Source organism: Herpailurus yagouaroundi, unplaced genomic scaffold (assembly GCF_014898765.1).
Source record: "Herpailurus yagouaroundi ecotype Mexico unplaced genomic scaffold, PumYag 141, whole genome shotgun sequence".
NCBI classification, from domain to species: Eukaryota; Metazoa; Chordata; class Mammalia; order Carnivora; family Felidae; genus Herpailurus; species Herpailurus yagouaroundi.
In genome coordinates, this window is record NW_024412396.1 from 25,432,022 (window position 1) to 25,451,965 (window position 19,944).

General features: G+C 36.0%; 1 pseudogene; it reads right to left on the reverse strand.

Moving 5' to 3' along the window:
• LOC121031391 (tigger transposable element-derived protein 1-like) overlaps positions 1-19,504 on the reverse strand; it is a 45,322-nt pseudogene extending 25,818 nt beyond the window's left edge.
• Positions 19,505-19,944: the final 440 nt, after the last annotated feature.

Consider the following 19,944-nt stretch of genomic DNA (forward strand, 5'->3'; position numbering starts at 1 on the left):
CGAGTCTTATAGGTCTCCCTTTATATGTGAGGGCACGTTTACCCCTTGCTGCTTTCAGAATTTTCTCTTTATCCTTGTATTTTGCCAGTTTCACTATGATATGTCGTGCAGAAGATCGATTCAAGTTACGTCTGAAGGGAGTTCTCTGTGCCTCTTGGATTTCAATGCCTTTTTCCTTCCCCACTTCAGGGAAGTTCTCAGCTATTATTTCTTCGAGTACCCCTTCAGCACCTTTCCCTCTCTCTTCCTCCTCTGGGATACCAATGATGCATATATTATTTCTTTTTAGTGTATCACTTAGTTCTCTAATTTTCCCCTCATACTCCTGGATTTTTTTATCTCTCTTTTTCTCAGCTTCCTCTTTTTCCATAACTTTATCTTCTAGTTCACCTATTCTCTCCTCTGCCTCTTCACTCCGAGCCGTGGTGGTTTCCATTTTGTTATGCATTTCGTTTAAAGCGTTTTTCAGCTCCTCGTGACTGCTCCTTAGTCCCTTGATCTCTGTAGCAAGAGAATCTCTGCTGTCAGCTATACTGTTTTCAAGCCCAGCGATTAATTTTATGACTATTATTCTAAATTCACTTTCTGTTATATTATTTAAATCCTTTTTGATCAGCTCATTAGCTGTTGTTATTTCCTGGAGATTCTTCTGAGGGGAATTCTTCCGCTTGGTCATTTTGGATAGTCCCTGGCGTGGTGAGGACCTGCAGGGCACTTCCCCTGTGCTGTGGTGTATAACTGGAGTTGGTGGGCGGAGCCGCAGTCAGACCTGATGTCTGCCCCCAGCCCACCGCTGGGGCCACAGTCAGACTGGTGCGTGCCTTCTCTTCCCCTCTCCTAGGGGCGGGATTCACTGTGGGGTGGGGTGGCCTGTCTGGGCTACTTGCACACTGCCAGGCTTGTGATGCTGGGGATCTGGAGTCTTAGCTGGGGTGGGTAGGCAAGGTGCACAGGGGCAGGAGGGGCAGGCTTAGCTTGCTTCTCCTTAGGTGATCCACTTCAGGAGGGGCCCTGTGGCAGCAGGAGGGAGTCAGATCCGCTGCCGGAGGTTTGGCTCCGCAGAAGCGCAGAGTTGGGTGTTTACGCGGAGCGAGCAAATTCCCTGGCAGGAACTGGTTCTCTTTGGGATTTTGGCTGGCGGATGGGCGGGGAAGATGGCACTGGCGAGCGCCTTTGTTCCCCACCAAACTGAGCTCTGTCGTCCGGGGGCTCAGCAGCTCTCCTTCCCTTTGTCCTCCAGCCTTCCCGCTCTCTGAGCAGAGCTGTTAACTTATGACCTCCCAGACGCTAAGTCGCGCTTGCTGTGGGAACACAGTCCGTCAGTCCCCTCCGCTTTTCGCAAGCCAGACTCGGGGGCTCTGCTTGGCCGGCGAGCCGCCCCTCCGCCCCGGCTCCCTCCCGCCAGTCCGTGGAGCGCGCACCGCCTCGCCGCCCTTCCTACCCTCTTCCGTGGGCCTCTCGTCTGCGCTTGGCTCTGGCGACTCCGTTCTGCTAATCTTCTGGTGGTTTTCTGGGTTATTTAGGCAGGTGTAGGTGGAATCTAAGTGATCAGCATGATGCGCGGTGAGCCCAGCGTCCTCCTACGCCGCCATCTTCCCTCTCTCCTCCTCAATATTACACTTTCAATAATGCTTACAACTAGGCAAAACATCAACGAATATGTCCATATCAGTTACTGTCTTCATCCAATCTATTTATCCTTTTCCCTCTTGTCTATCGCTACCATAACCTCACATATATTCTTCAGGCTTCTGATAATAATTAGCAAAATCTAGATATTCTCCTTCAGACTTCAAAATCGTTTGCTAGGGCATTACAGATCCAGCTCTGATTTAGGACTGGATGCAGAAACATGTGGTAAAAATGTGTAAGGTATAGGGCATGTTCTTTTATAAGGAAAATACTTAAGGTAAAGTAATTGAGAGGTCTTCATACAAGATAGGATTAGTCTTAATGGACACGGGAAAAGCAGAAATATCTGTATCCAAGATGTGCACACTCATTTCAATTCATCAAGATGTCTTTACTACAATTATGTAGGTCTCAGTCTTTCTGATAAATAAGGGAAATTTTACTTAGTACATCTGGAATGGTTGTGAATTTAACTTACATTGTAATACAGTGCTTGCCATATCATATCAGAATTCATTGTCTGTCTTTTTTTTTTTTCCTCTGCAAGATTTTCAAGATGTAAGATCTTGTAGAGTAGTCATAAGAATAGAAATTTGGTCCACAGAATTTGCCTTGAGCTGAGAAGCTAAAACTTACAACCTGTCATTCACCTTTTTAAATCAAGTTCCATTACAAGGATCCATCCTATCTCAATTCTGTTACGAAATACTGCATCATTCATAGATCAACGTCAGAAACACAAACGACTCCAGTTATTTTAAATAGGAAAGGAATTAAAACAGGCATGTTGGTGTTTACAGTATTAGTGGGAGTTCTGAGGGAGAAAGTTCTAGATTGGATCATCTAAGAATGAGTCACAAAATAATGCTGGATTGCTCCACAGAGGCTTGCATTAGTGTGTGCCTACGGCGAGAAGTGGCAGTCATTCCTGATATAACTACTTCTCCCATCTGGGAAGCTAGAGAATGGACACTGGAAAGACTTTTGCTACAGAATGACTTCATGTCTCCCCTGTCTTACTTACCAGACCTAACAGCAAGAAGTTGTAGGAAATAGTCTTGGGGCTCATTCCATCCTTCAAATCTCAAGAGTACATCTCCTTGCTAAAAATGTACTTTATTTCCAACCTCTTCTAATAGGTAAAAGTTAGAATGGGGGGTAACTTTACACTTAATCCAGACTGTCCAGGAAATAAATAGAGTCTATATCATAGTAATTTTATTCCCATGTAAAAATACACATGAATTGCAACTTATTTAATGGCCATTTCTTTTTCTTCTTGGACTCATATTTCCAGGCATTTTCCTCCCAGATTTTGGTAATATATACATTTATAAGTTAAAAGTTTGTAGTAAGTATACATTTATATTTCTCTGCAAAAAAATTATGCATATAAAATGAATTTAAAATGTATGCAATTACCATGTTGCTTTAGAGTGTCATCTTGAATAATTATTCTGAATTATGTTATTATTACAGTTGTTACTGAGATCATATTTCATCCAAGCAACAAAATATATCTTGATTTTGAAATATAACTATCAAGCCATGTAAAATTATGTATGGAAAGCATTATAATGGCTGGGTAGGTCTTATTAACAACTTTTAATGTATCCGTAATTTAGTATTTTTTAAATGTTAGAATGAAATATTATTTTGTGTTCCTTCATAACAAAATGAAAAGAGAGGGTATGGGCACTATTATGAGTGGGGCTTACGGAAGGTGCATTAATGATTGTTGTTAAGTCCATTATCTCAGTAGAATACACAATGGTAAATTCCAGCATATTCCTATTAAATTAATCTAAATCCAACACACTTATGGTGGGAATGAATAAATACAAAGATAAATAGTTGAGGAATGATAATGACAAGGTGTCTTATTCCAAAGAGAAAACAAATTTATATTTCCATAAACTTGTCAAAAGAGGCATGAAAATGTGTCTTCTGGGACTCATAAAAATGTTAAGATATACTACTACCTATTTTAAAATGCAAAGATAATATTTTGGATTTAAATATGGATTTTTTAACCACTTCCTCCTTGAAATATGTAGCAGGTGAATGAAAGTGTTCACCAAACTTTTCCTCATTACTCAGTCAGAATTGTGAAAATTAATAAAGGATATGTGTTAGCACGCTTTTTACAAATTTGGAATATTCAGGTACTAAGATGGAGAGACACTGTCTTAATAAGCATCACTCATTTGTTATCTGATTGACATAGTTGCTGACACCTGCAATTTTAGTGGATACACTCATTGCTTTGTCTCACAGGAGCAATGAATTGTTTTGCAACAGAGAAGTTCATTGACATAAAAAGTCTCTTCTCATGACTATGGAGAGTGGAAGAGTGTTCTTAAAATAAGCGAATGGATTTATGCTGATTTTCACAGCAAAGCCCTTTTCATTTTATGGCTTACTGTCATATTGTACCCAGGAAAGCGTTTATAGAAGATAGAATAGATTGAATTCATGTCAAGAGCAGTAGATGATACATACTTCTCACAGCAAATGACTTTAAAGGAAAAAATCTCATTAAGCATGTTTTTCATCAGAGATTAATGGATATCGAGGTTTTCAATATAACTCTTAATCTCAAGAAAATCACTAGACAAAATTCTATTTTGTGTTAGTGTTAGGATTTGCTGCCAGTTCCTAGGTTACATCAGGAAATTCTTATCTCTAAAAGGTAATGGTTTTAATATTTTGGTCATTCTATATAAGTGAGAACAAAATTTAATTCAGAAATTAAAGAACCAACACTTTCTGTTTTGATATACCTATAAAGTTTCCCTTGTTTATAAGTGTACTGCTATTTTTGGCAGTACAAATAAATTTTTATATTTGAACAAATAAATTTCAGCTCTATAGCCTTTTAATCTTGAAAATGGACTTTCAAAACATGTAGCAGCTGAAAGCTTCATTGTGCAGCCTCATAAATAATCACATAATCCACTGGCAGAGACATAGAAATGGAATTGAAATAGCATTTTGTAGGGTTAATTTAGTTTCTGGTAAATGCTGAAAATTATAATTGGGTTTTTTTATGACTATTTTGAGAATACAGTTGTATACGGTTGAAACAAATTCATTCCCCCATGAACAATGCAGATACCCTAGTATCCCAATGAAATAGAAGGTCACGTCTTCTTATTTAGAATAACAAATTCATTTTATTCCCCAGATTCAGAAAGGAATTTTAGTGTTATCGGTTTTTAATCACACAGTATCAATGTACTCAAGTGCGTACGCAAGAGTCAGAGAGAAGCTATTTCCATCTATTGCTTTTTATTTTCATTTCCTTGCCTCTCTGTCTCTCTGTCTCATTTGATCTTTCACTCTGTGTCTGTCTCTTTCTCTCTTTGCCTTCATAATTTTTTTCTTTAAAAAAAATGTTTATTTATTTTTGAGAGAGAGACAGACAGAGCATGAGCAGATAAGGGATAGAGAGAGAGGGAAACACAGAATTTGAAGCAGGCTCCAGGCTCTGAGCTGTCAGCACAGAGACCGAGGTGGGGCTTGAACTCACAAACCACAAGATCGTGACCTGAACCAAAGTCGGACGCTTGACTGAGCCACCCACAGCCCCCATGATTTTCTTATATGATTTATGAGAAAGTATATTTGCTCAATTTTGAAATAGAATTAGCAGAGTATATGTGACTATGACATATGAAATTTTAAAAATATGAAAAGTATGTATGCTAAAAAAGTCTCCCCATCCCAGACACCAAATTTGAGCCTTGACTCATCACTTTCAGGTGGTTCTTTCCTTCCAAGAAGTAACCACTGATAAACATCTGTCATATAAAGTTCCAAAAGTTTTACTTGTGAATACCAATATACACAAGAAAAAATTGCCTATTATTCTATTTCATGTTCATAACCACTATTAACATTTGGATGAATATCTGTCCAGAAATTTTGCAGAGAAAATGTTTACTGACATATCATAGAAATTTACTGAAGGTAACATTAGCTGAAATGAGGAATTTATTATGTGGATACAAGGTTTTCACTGCATTAAACTTAAGACTACAGCTAGGGCTAGGGCTCCTGGATGGCTCAGTTGGTTTAAGTGTCTGTCCAATTTCAGCTCAGCTCATTATTCCCGGCTGGTGAGATCGAGCCCCGCAACTGGCTCTGTGCTGACATTTTGGAGCCTGGAGCCTGCTTCGGATTCTGTGTCTCCCTCTCTCTCTATCCCTCATCCACTCATACTCTGTCTCTCTCTCTCAAAAATAAAAAAAAAACAAAAAACATTAAAAATTAAAAAAAAAAAATAAAAGACTGCAGCTAGGACTGAGACATGAGCTGGATTCACAGACCAGAATGCTCTGGGGTTTTTTTTGTTTTGTTTTTGTTTGTTTGTTTGTTTTTGTTTGTTTGTTTTGTTTATTTTTTTTTTTTTTATTCAGCCTCTGATATTTTCTTCTCCCTGAGTGTTAACATTTTCAATCTCTTTTCCTGACAGATCATCTTTCTCTGTTTTCCAGACATGGAAACAGAGGTTTTTTTCTGACATCCCACAAGTTTACACATTACAGACAAAATTATAGAATACATTCTCAGAAGGCATTTTGAGAAAGATGTAATTGGTCCAGACTGGCCAAATGGTCATGGTTGCCTGGATTGATCAGGCATGGTCGAGATAAGAGTAAGGTTCTATGATCTATAAACAATGCATCCTTACAATGAATCCTGAGGATCTGGAGAGAGTGATATTTAAATAGAGCAGTTAATTTTCTGCTAAGAAATAATTCAATATATGCCTTCTCTAATTGTTAATTTTTACATTAACCTCAAAAAGATGGGGATAAATAATGTTTTTTTTTCAATTAACAATATGTCCTTAATATATTTCTATCTCAATACATTTTACAGCATTTTATTAACCACACAGTAGTTTACTATATGAATATATCACATTACTTAACTAGTTCTATATTTGGCATTTGGGGTACTTAAAATTTTCACTCTTCTAGGTAATGTTTTATATATAGTCATGATTATTTTCTTAAGATAAATGTTCAGAGGTAAAATTGATAGATTAGCGTACATGTATTTTTACAGATTATATGTTATATCTCCCCTCCACCAGAAATGTGACAATTTGTTTTCTCACCAATATCTATTCCTTCCCCATACATTGACATTATTGTTATTAAAAAAAAAATCCCTTGATCCTGAGGTGCCTGGGTGGCATATTAAACGTCGGACTCTTGGTTTCTGCTCAGGTCATGATCTCAAGGTTCGTGGGTTTCAGCCCTGCATCAGATTCCGCTGACAGCACAAAGTCTGCTTGGGATTCTCTCTCTTTGCCCCTGCCCTGTTCATGCACGTCAACGGTCTCTCTCTCTCTCAAAAGAAATAAGTGAATTTAAAAAAAAAAATCTTTGATCTTAATGTAATATATATTTGGCAATACCTATTTGAAGCAAACATTTTCCTGATTATTTGACCTTGAAAACCCTGTGTGATTTTTCTCAGAATCTAGAGAAAAGGTACTTTTCCTTGGCTGTTTTATTCCTGCAGCCCAATAGTAGGTAACTTTTTGGACACAATATGTGCCCATTCAAATAATTGGACTTCCTCTCGCGGTACTGTCGAAGATGGTAGAAATACAGAAATAAACTTTCTCCCTGCTTTACTCTGTTAGAGACCAAATGACTTTTACAAGCTTCTTCAATTGTTAAACATCTTTGTTTAAATAAGCAAAAGCAATTAGGCATTCATGTATGCCTTACTGGTCTCAGAGATAACTTTTGTAGCAAGGATATAATCAGATTTATTTACTCTTGTCATCGTTTGCATTTATCTGGAGATGTGCTCTTTCAAACTATTGATTTAACAACTTGGTACATTTAGTTCTGGAATTGGTTTAGGAAAGAGGGTGAGAAATGGAAATTTTGATAGATTGACTTAATGCTATTTGATATTTTCCCTACTTTTTGAAATATTGCTATTTCAAGTTCACCAGTAAGAGTAGCGATGTAATAATTCATTTACCTTTATAACATGTATTTAAAAATATTTGTCATCAATATTTACATGAGAGATAATTTCATCTGAAAAAATCATTTATCTTTTAAAAATCCATGATCACTTCTTAATGGCAAAAGTAACATGCTTAGTAATTTTTATTAAAATAGCTTTTTTTTAAGATTTAAAACTGAATGTGACATAGAATTTTGAATATTAAGGTTCACAATGAAATAGCAGACATACTATACATTTCCATTATTCCATTTCTAAAGATTTTAAATCTAAATTAATTTACAAGTTAATTTTCTATGTAACTTTGAGATTCTAATTTTTATTGTTTTGGCATTGTGAAAAATTCTTTATTTGAACGAGTTTCTTCAAAGTCTTGTGAACTTAAACCTCCTTTCAGAATTCCAAAAACAATTAATTCCAGATTTTTCTGGAGATTGCATAAAGGTGGTAGGCATTCATCTATGTGGTAGCATTTTGAGAGTTCCCAAGAAGGCTCCCCTGTACCATGTACTGCTCTGAAATGCATTTTTAAAAGAATTTGATTTGCTGTAAGTCAGAATTTTTACTTTATGTAAGGTCTGAAAAAATTGCTTGAAACTGCAAAACACACCTTAAGCCCAAAAACTCTGTTAACACTTTGGGTCAGGCCTCATATCAGTGAAGAAGATAGACCATTACATGAATTCAGATGAAATTGTAATACTAGGACTCGGTTGGGTATGGTAGAAATCTTGGTAGCTTGGCATTTCTTTTCATTTCCACCCCAGCTTTAAAAAGTATGTCTTTATAGCATGTGCATTTGCCTTCTTGCTGTATCTTGAGTGTGTTGATTGTTGGTGGGTATGTATGAATGTGTATGTGCAGATGTTAGCAGTGAAACTAGCCATGCCATTGGAAAATTTAGGCTTTATCACCCATGCTTCTTTGGAAGACCAGAATGTTCACACTTACTTTAGCCTTTTTTTTTTGCTTTTCCAGGAAGGGAAAATGAATGGTAACATGTTGGCTAATTTATATGATCTTGCATGGCATGTGACTCATCCCCACAGAGGCCATTACAAAGAGGGCTGGGCTCACCACCAGATAGTTATTTTACCTCTTTGCCAAATAGCAAGGAAAAGAAACTGAGAATTAGGATGAAGTCAAAAGTTGTTTAATCAATGCAATTTATTTTTGTACATAAAAAATCAGGAAATGGTCAGATATCTGGATGTACGGGATTTTGACAATTTGTGAGTTCATTAATGATCATAATTTGGTGATTCTGAGTCATAGTGCCTGTTCTGTGTCACTCATGGCAAAGAATTAGTAATAACAATGTAGTGTATAATATTTATATTTCACTGCACTATCATGCAAGCATCTAAAAATAGACATGGTCCATTACTAATATATTCTGAAATTGGATGGAAATAAATGAATGTTTATTTAATTATCTACTATTTGTGAGTTATAGTGCTATGTAATAGAGAGATCATCATCCCACATCTTATGTAGCACACACATTTTATATAAAACCTATTTTTAAAAATTACATTCTCACTAGGACGCCTGGGTGGCTCAGTCAGTTAAGTGTCTGACTCTTGGTTTTGGCTCAGATCATGATATCCCAGCTTGTGAGTTCAAGCCCCATATCAGGCTCTGCCCTGCAGAGCCCACTTAGGATTCTCTCTCTCTCTCCCTCTCTCTCTGCCTCTCCCCTGCTTGTGTGCATGTACTCTCTCTCTCTCTTTCTCTCAAAATAAATAAAGTTTAAAAAAATCACATTCTCACTACATTATTTCCTGATACTTTTAACAGGTAAAACTATTTGATTAGACAGACATGATTTTTCCCATTTACTATACATGCACTTTTGTGTGCCCTGGAAACAAATAAGAAAGAAATGCCGTTTTAAGGTCCTTTTGAATAACCAGCATGGGCAGTGGAAGGAAGTGAATCAAAAGCCCTCCTACTACTGAAGTAAAATTTTGGTTAAAGTAAAATCACAGTAATATCACATTCAAGCTTTTAATGCCTGTATTTGTACATGATTCAATCATTTTCCAAAATACATATTACAGCCAAATATTAGTTTTAATCATATTCTTTTGGGGGCATGTTGTGTTTAATTGCCCATTTTATCAAAGACACTTTTCCTGTGGCAGCCTCTTTCCTTTCCAGTGGATTTGAACTTCAAAGTTTTACACTGCTGAAATTACAAGGCATCTTTTAATTAGACAACTGTCTTTGTTCTCTATTGGTGCATATGTGTTTCGCCTGCTAATTTTGTTAATGATTCTTCATATGATATTGAAATTATTAATGCAGGTCCTAGGGGCAACTACTAATTGGTTTTCTATACTATAGATTGGTTTACTTTTTATAGACTTTGTAAAAATAAAAGTTTTTATCTGTAACATCTGGTTTGTTTTAAACCGGATAATTATTTTGAGATTCATTTATTTTGATGCATGTACCCTTAGTTCATTCCTTTGTATTGCTGAGTAGTGTCATACACAACAGGGTGTTTAACCACTTGCCTGTTGATGGACATTAGAAACTTTACAATTTGGGAGTATTACAAGGAAGATGCTATGAACAATCCTGTATGTCTTTGTGTGGATGAACATGTTCCTTCTGTTGAGTAAATACCTAGAAATGTAATGGGTTAAACATTTAAAAAACTTCCATTTACAGTGCTCTCCATTCCTTTGTGTTGATCCACATTTCCTTCTGCAGACAAGTAATTCCTAACATTATTATTTTTTTAATGCTTATTTGTTTTTGAGGAAGAGAGAGAGCATGAGCAAGGGAAGGGCAGAGAGAGGGGGAGGCAGAGAATCTGAAGCAGGCTCCAGGCTCTGAACTGTCAGACACAGGCTCAGAACTGAACACAGTTCAGGCTCCAACCCACAAGATCATGGCCTGAGCCAAAGTCGGATGCTTAACTGACTGAGCCATCCAGACGCCCCAACATTATTTTTTGTAGTGAGGGTATGTTTTTGATGAATTATTTAAGTTTTTATAGGTCTCAAATGTCTGTATTTCATTTTAATTTTTGGAAGATATTAAAAAGGGTATAAATTTTAGATTGTCAGGTTTTTTTCCTTTCAATACTTTAAACATGTTGTTGTATGATTTTCTCTCTTCCATTGTTTGTGGAAAAAAATATGCTTATCATCCTTGTCTTTTTCCTATACAAATATATCTTTTTTGCTCTGACTGCTTTTATGATTTTCTTGGTAAAATTGTTTTGAGAAATTTTAATTTGATGTGTCTTGGTGTAGTTTTTATGTGTTCTGTTCTTGAGATACATAGAGCATAGTTTTATTTCAATGCATGGAAATCTTTGCCCCTCTTTCCTTCACTAAAATTCTTCTTCCAAGATCATCAATGTCTTTTTATTCCAATGGCCACTACATAGGTCATCACTTTTCATACGTCTTGCCCTCTAAGCGGTGTTTGAGAAATGTGTAACTTTTTCCTTCTTGATATCCTATTCTCCTGATTTTTTTTCCTTTATGTCTCTGGCTCTTCCCACTCTATCTCCTTTATGGGTGATTCTTTCTCCCCTTTTCTTCTTTTACATATTGGTATTTTGTATGCTTAACTAATCTTCTCTTTTCATGCTGATTATTCTTGCTGATTTCCCTTGTCTCCTCTTGCTTCAATAGTCATTTAAATACTGATGACTATTTCAAAAACCTTTGCTGAATTCCAGGTACACAGATCTGGTTGTTTACTGCACATTTCCTCTCGGATGTTTTGCAACAGGCTCCTCAAACTTTGCCAGTATCACATTGAGCACACTATCATCCTACTAATTTTGCTATTTCTCTAGTGTTTTCTGTTTCTGAGTGTTGAGTAAATGTGCAAAATTACCATCTGCCCTTAATTATCCTCTTTGGACTTGTCCGTTGAACTACTTGATTGAATGTACCTGCAAAACCCTTTTATATTTGGCCTAATTCCCAGCTCCAGTTTTTGTTGGCTAGTAATGTGTGTGGCCATCCATAGTCTATAAGTGACCATGAATAAATTGCTATGTTGCTATCTAAATCTATTGGTAACTTTGCATAAGATAAGAGACAATATGCTTTTTTTCCCCAATTTATCATCCTTATCAGAGTAAAGGTTTATAAAATTATAATCTGAGATTCAATTTGTTGAATTGAATTTGCTAAGAATTCAGTAATTATTTCTAGACAGTGTTATTTATAGGCACACAGAGTTATACATGGCTTAAAGTTTTTAGGCTATGTGTATTTTATCAAATTCACCAAGTATTGTGTAGCTTTTTCAAGATTCCAGCATTTATTTACCTTTTAGCTGGACTTTGCTATTTTTTTTTGAAGTAAAAGTTTATTTTCCATTTAATGTCATTAACCCTACATTAACATAAATGACATTGCTTGCCTTTCAAATTCTATTAATTTAATCATGTTCAAAACATTTTATGACATTTAAAGAATATTAAAGTTGTGCATAAATTCTCTCTGCATAATCGTGTTTATGTTGCAACAAATAGACTTGAATTATTATTCCAATTTGAGTGTTAATGGATTTTAACACTTTCATATTGCTATATAAGTATTTATGTCATATCTTTTATGGTTCAAAAAAATCTTTTTTCATAGTCAAACAGTTGTCAAGAATAAGTTAATGTCTTCTTTCTTTGACTCTCATTTTGTTATTTACTTCTTACAAACAAATTCTATAGTAATGGCAAAAATGATAAATATACCTACACTATTTCTACCACTCAAATAGTTAATTAGCCTGGAATAAATGTAATAAGAAATCTTTTATTGTAGTGCTAATGGACTATGTTAAGCAATGGAAACGTACTTTAATACCACTTTTTTCCAAAGGAAACTCACTGTAGACATTAAGGACTTGTTTATTCTATAATGATTTGGCCAGTGTATGTAAGATTTGGTATATTCTTTATAGCAACAAAAGATTGAAACAAAAATCATATAAATACCTTGCATTCAAATAACTTATAATCTAGAAGTCAGGTTGGATGAGAGAAGAAACATTGATATTTATAATACATGATATTAGGGTTAACTTGGACTCATATATTTGGTATATCATAAGGAAATTAAAGTTAAATGATAAAAAGTAAAAAAAAAAAAAGATTTTCATGGGCCATTAATACCCTGTGGCATACAAGGGCTGTGTGAACAGGTGACACAGAAAAATCCAGAATGGATCACCTCCAATTTAGAGTCATAACAAAATAAATCTTATGGAATAACAGTTAAATATTCATTAGGATTTTGTTAGATAAAAGTTTGGGAATAGGGCAAAAATATATTTGTATAAATTGAGGTGTGATCACAGCTCAGGAGAAACAGTTATTATATTTTTAAAATATGTAGATTTTGAATTATTAAATAAATAGAAATCAAGATAGAAGAGCAATTTAGAGAGATTTTAAGATGGAAACTTCAAATGAGATTTTCAATTTGTTGGACAGTAGAGAATCTACCACTTAGTCTTTCCAAATATGGAGTAAACACAGTCAAAGTGATACTTTTGGAGTCTAACTGATAACATTGTGCTAAATTCACCAAAGCACGTGAGAGTAGGAAATAATGAGAATCTGAATTGAGAGTATCAAAATAGCTTGCACATTAATTACAAACATGGTCTTCAGGATGGATGTCCACCAGCAAATGATTTGTCTGAGAGTACCATTGAATCAAACCTATATGGCATTGAATTTATTTCCTTTTAGGTATTACCTTATATCTGAGCTAACCCCAAATGTTTTGTTCATCTAGATTTTGACCAAACAGGCATGCACCCTACCCAGCTACCCATGTATATCTTTAATTAGGCCATATCTCCTTAGTGTATATCAGGCCTGAATTTTTTCCCATGAAGCCATAGTTTTAAGTTAAGGAAGAGAGATTACTACAGCAGATGTAATAAATCTCTGAACCAACTGTTCGTGTAATTTTTCTGGGCCCTCTGTAAGTGCTTGGGTTCAATTCTGACAACACAATTTTTATCATATAATGGAATGTTGATGCTCCTGCCCAAAATGATGAGTTGGTGAATTGCACAATACCCATTTCATGATAAGTAGCTGTGGTCATTTGGCCATTAATTTCAGTTTCAGTTACTGCTCAGTAGCATGCCAGAAAGTGAAACGTTTCAAATAGTGAGCTCTTTCATCTTGATCTTGGCCTTTTCCTAGAACCTAGAAGTTCTGTGTTGTGACTCTCTAATTGAGTTTTGCCAGAGATTACATACAGAATCCTTATTAAACATGGATATTAACTATCACATTAAATGTGATCTTGGACTACAGCTTGGACCTAACTGGATAAGGCCTCCAGACTTTATTGGGGTCTCATACAAACTTCTCAAGCTTCCAATTCACCTGAAAAATTGATGGAAAGAATACTCCCACATGTAATATATGCTTTCACAACTTATAGAGGCCCACACACTGTTATGCCTTTTAAAGGTCAATAGAGCAAGGTACAATAATTTAACGTGAGGAGTTCCGACTAAAATATTCTTACTAAAACATGTGCAAAAAACTTGTCCAAAGTGCTTTTTAGTACATAAAGAGAACAGATACAATATTTGAAAAAGACTTCCAAAATTTCTTTCCTTTCCCTGATTAAAAAAAAAAAAAAAAGGTTCAAAGTATGGTTTTGGTGTAACATGATTTATATCCAGTTACCATCCCTTAATCTCCTTTATGTTTACTAACCTTAATATATTATTTTTATACTCTGTGGTAGAAAATTTCAACTATTATTAGATAACTTCAGGTAGGTTGGCTGAAGAAACACAACTCAGGAGAAAGTATAGATGGTGTAGTACTATTTGCTGAAAACAAAACAAAAACAAAAAACCTGAGAAAACCCACTTCAATAAAAACTCAGTAGAGCATCAAGTTTATCAGTGATTAAATTAGATGTTAAGAACTTCTAGATAATGTTATCTTTAGAAGCCCAGTATGAGATATCATTAGATTACCCAAGCTGCAAAGACAACCAGACTCCCAGCATTCCTCTAGCAATATAGAGCAGCAATTATTCCCAAGTGCTAATGAGGGTTAGACTTTACTGCTTTCAATATGCTTATAGGAGCTTACTCTCTTGACTATCCCCTCAGTTATATTAGGCATGTGACAGTAATTTGAAAAGACAAAGTGAATATCTTATAAAATGTAATATAGTGTTTTAACTGTTAAAGTGGTTTTATAAAGTGGCCAGATGGCAGGATTTTCTTAAAATGATAGGTAAGTAACTGGAATAATTATAAAAATGAATGGAAGTAAGTTTCAGGTGTGATGAAAGGAATCAGATTGGTTAGGCATATTCAAGGTCATGTGCACTGTAGCTAAGATACAACTATATTTAATGAAGGCCACAGCAAGATGAGTAAAAGTTTAGGCAAAATGACTTTAAAGGAGGTTACATTTCAGTAGGCTTCCATAGGCTCATATCAAGATGTAGCAAAGGCTTTAGTAAGGTTCCTGGATGATTGAAGAACATTTTCCTAAGTGACACTGAATACTAAAAGGACTGTAAAAGCGGTAAAGCAGAAGTAGGATTGCCAGGATAAGAGAAATTACTGCCATTTACCTGGAAAATTTCTCCTGAGTGTTAGGTTTATCAAAAGTTGTTCACACCTGGAGAATGCTAAACTCTGTTTATACAAGGCATGGGACTCTAAGATGATTTTCTCTACTAAGGTAGTAGTGAAGGCCAAGGCCTGTAGGCAAAACTGAGGACCTTGGTAGTAATAAATAAGCAAAGAGAAAACATTGGAGATGTTAATTAAGCTAATCAAATTCATTATTTTACTCCAAGAAGAAAACAGAGTCTTTTCTCTTTCTCACCCTCTCTCTTTCCTGCTCTTATTCTGTTTTCTTACTTTTCCACCAGAAAACCTTTGAAAAGGAGATAGATCTTCATGACTCAGGGAAATAGCTATTTTAGCCATTTTGTACATTGTCTTTTCCCCATATATTTACATTGCTTGGAGTTCAGACCAGGAGTTAATAAACTTTTTCTGTACATCATCAGATAGTGAATATTTTAGATTTAACAGGCCAAAGGTTCTGTTAAAACTACTCAACTCTGTACCTGTCACATAAACATAGGCATGACAGTATGTAAATGTAAATGAATGGGCATGGCTGTGTTCTAATAAAACTTTTTTTTTTTTTTTACAAAAACATGTGACAGTTTGGATTTAGCCTATGGGCCACAGTTTGTAGACCCTTGGTTTAAAACACAGACTAAACTACTGTAATAAAGAGATCCCCCAAATATAGTAACTTGGCAAGATACACATCCACTTACCTTGAAGATAATGCTCCAGAGTTAAGCAGTTTAGGACTGGTCGAGAAGCCATGCCATCCTCAAATCTGAGTCACTCACAGCCTCTCCCTTAGGTCTGGATTTGACGCTGCTTGGTCCAGTGATTAATAAATTAATATTTTGGGTACCGCATTGCTAATACATGAGGGTGGAGAAGAAACAAGATAACCATAAGAACAATCAGAGAAGCAAGACAAAAAAGGAAATAAAAATAAAACAATATTTTCCCCTTTAGAAAATGGAAAAATTTGAGGTGTAATTGGCTGATAACATACAGGGCAAAATCATGAGGCATTTTTTTCCATAGACATGGAGTTAAGTTCCTTCTTGAGACTTAAGTCCTGCTGTCAGGGGGGAGCTTTCTTGCTTATCGTCCTTTGTAAACCTAAACTTTCCATTGGAATAAATCTTCCTTTTGTATTATTCTACATATCCACATATGAGTTAGACACAGTACTGTCTCCTTTGCCATATTACACGTTTCACACTTCCTTTCTGTGGGTTTGGGCCCTGATGTTATCTTAGAGGTGGAACCATTGGGTTTTATAAGCCAAATTTCTGGTATGGTTAACAATATAATTCTTTTGAAAACTCAGAAATTTTCCAGTTTATTTGTTTTTAATCAGTTCTTTGTGAATGTAGACGTAGCTCAAGATATATTTGGACATAGGTTTTAAGCCAACACTCCCACAATCTCTGTCTTCAATATTAACAGTATTAAGCACACAGTTAAAGATGATATTGTGTGGCCACATGTGTCTATGTGAGTCCTGGTCTTTAGAATATCTGTGAAGTGACATGTGCCAAATATGGAAGTTGCCTTCAGAACCGAATGTGTTCTCTTCTGGTTCTTTCTTCCTCCTTCTGAGTATGAGATTAACACCTGGTCCGGCATGCCTACTTCCTAGTGATTGTACGATGCACAAATAAATGGTTCTTTTGTTTAAGCCACTAGCTTTTTAGGTCTATTTTTATAGCCACCTGGCCTCTACTTTAGCAGCAAGGCCATAGTGCCTTCAGAGGTTGCTTTTGTTGTTTTATGATTTCTTAGCCAACCAATTCATTCACAATCTGTTCACTTAATATAAATAGAACTCAAAACTGTATTAGTAATAATGCAGGGTATAGATGCCAAGGGCATAAAGTAAGAAATATGGAGAAAACAACTATTTTACTGTATTTGCTTATAATGTTTATAGCATAAGCAATAATGTAGTTCTGTTCCAAATGGCTTTTTATATATGTAGCACTCTTAATTTTCCACAAAATTCTTCTGAAGCAATGTAATGAGTCAGAAGTTTATGCAAAATATGAGTAATTCATTCCTCCTCTTTATAATAAAGGGAAGACTTGTATCCATCTTCCTCTAATAGTTTCCGAAAATGGATTAAAGCCACAAACCACCTATGCAGGCACGGCATGAAAGAAAACTATACTCAGGTTGTATGCCTATGCATATCAGTATCTTTAAAATCATATCTTATTGATGATGACCATATTAATATTAACAACTGATTTTCTTGGGCATTTTCTATGCACCATATTCTGTAGTAAACAATTAGAAGGTATTTTAAAAGGAAATGAGACTAAGTTTGAGCTCAGCTAGAAAGAGACAGAGTGGAGATTTAAATTTTTAACATCTGAGATATGGAAAAATTCAACGGACTCAGTCATGGTTTTGACAACTGAAATGCATAGACAGACTTTCATCTTACAATAAAGATTACTTATCTCTTCATTCAGATCTGATAATTACAAGTTTATTATTATAGCTGATCTAGCTTGAAAGAGTTTTTCCTCACTCAGATTGTTTTGTAGGTTGTCTAGGTAGCCAGTTTTAATTAATAATAAAAAGTTCCTCCTAAAATCTTTCTAGGTTTAAGATAGTATCTTTCTTTATATTTTCCTTGTAATATTTAGATTTAAATGCTGCATGAGAAATCCTGTGTTGATGAAAGAAGCAGTCAACGGTCAATATATCCTATTCTCCCATAGGGACCAGTGAGTTGTTTTATATTCAAAGAATGTTCTGTGAAAACAGCAAGCAGTGAGTCTCAGTGAGATAGTGAGCAGGAGCTGTAAGTACACAGTGTCAGATTGTGTAACACTAGCATGAGAATGCAACAGAATCCGCCTCTGAAAGTCATCAAGTGTAACTGAAAGTAAGTCAATGGGTAAGGTCCCTGCAATAGGAGGCCTAATATTCTAAGACAGGTCAGAGACCAAATACTTGGTCTGGTTGGGAGTAAGGTAGGGGTCTAGAAAACTACAAGAGGAAATTGTTTACCTCCAGGTTTAAGATTTAAGAAATGGAATTTTGCCATGTGTGCCTCAGTAAATGATCTGTGTCTCATTCATACTCTCCTTTCTGAATCTTTCAACTTGGAGAAAGAATTTTGGAACAGCTGTGAAAAATTGGGAAACTGAAAGTATATTCTGTGGCTTTAAAGCCAAAGTAGTGAGTTCCATCCCAAATCTGTCTCTAGGTGAGTAAAGGAGAAGGCTGGCTCTTTTCTTAGAGGAGGCTTAACTCTTGAGGGTCTAAATATAATTTGTATTTTCAGATAACTATCTCCAACTATATTCTAATGAATCCTCCTATCATGCTGGGAACACATCAAGATATCTTGGCTCCGTTTCAGTATCTCTGTCACCTTGTGTTAATAGAACAGCTTCATTTCTGTAGTTATTTGTTTATTTTCATGTAAAGATTTACATATAAAATTTGGTTATTTTCATTTTTAAAAATTATTCTCAACACAGTTCAAAGTTTGGTCTTTTCTTGTACCTGAGGTCAGATTACCTCCCTGGCTGTGGCTCCCTGAAATAAAAAAGGATCTGACGTGGCTTTAGAACACTTCTTCCTTGTCTCTTTTCTATGCATGGGCTCCAGGGTGGTGCTCAAGTTGCAGGAATAGGAATTAGGCCAAGGCAAGGTCTTCTGACTCCCAATGAAGGTCTGACTCTGATTTAGTCTGTTCTTATTGATCTTTAGTTTAGGTGACAGTCTTCACATGAGTATGCTCTCGGGATATGCCAGCAAGTTGAGCATGCCTTTATCAGTAGCTGCCCACAGCCCCTTCCCCTCAGCTAAGCCCACTGCTCTTCATTGTGAAGTCACAGACACTGCTGAAGTTTTTGTTTCCCTCATCCTGGGCCCCAGACACAAGAGAAATGACCCTCCACGTCCTTCTCAGGCATATCAAAGCCACTTCCCCCTTTATCTTTGTGGCACACACTGGCTCAACAGTTCATCCTTATTCAAAAATCAGAGATGGACACTACCATTCAGTTCGAATATCACACTTTTCTTTCCCTTGGTAGAGGAGAAGAATTAATAAGTCATAAAAGCCATAAGGCCAAGCTCCCAAAATGTTCTTGGGAGCATTTTCTCCACCTTTTGCTCTTATCTGGATGCCAGAGGCATCAGCAGGTTCTAAAGCTCCGCAAACATGAAGATGGAGAATACGATTTCTGACTCCACTGTTTGCAAGTATACTTAGTCTTTGCTTGCAAGTGATTTGGGGGGCCATTTGGCTTTAGGCCTCTCATCCCTGGGCCCTGTACTTTGTAAGAGGTGGATAACATTCTCAACCATCTTCTTATGCTAGCTTGAGGGTAGAGTTAGGAGCAAGGAGCTGAGTTATTAAACTTCTTAATTAGCCCCAAGGAAAATTGTCTGCTCTCACCTGCTCATAGCATTTGCACCTAAGACTATTGGGTACATAGTAATTTTGTCCTCAGCTTTAGACTCTAGGACAATAGGCTAAATCCCGTTCCATACTCTGGAAGACCTCATTAGTCACTTCAAGATAGAACCCTGATGTGACTCATTTGTTCAACTAGCTATTATAGATGGCCAGAGGAAATTGATACTTATTCTCCCATACTAACACCACAAAAATAAAACCCTCTTGTTCTCCTACAGAGCATGTAGATCTCCTTTTGACTGGGAGGGAGTGCAGACTTCTGT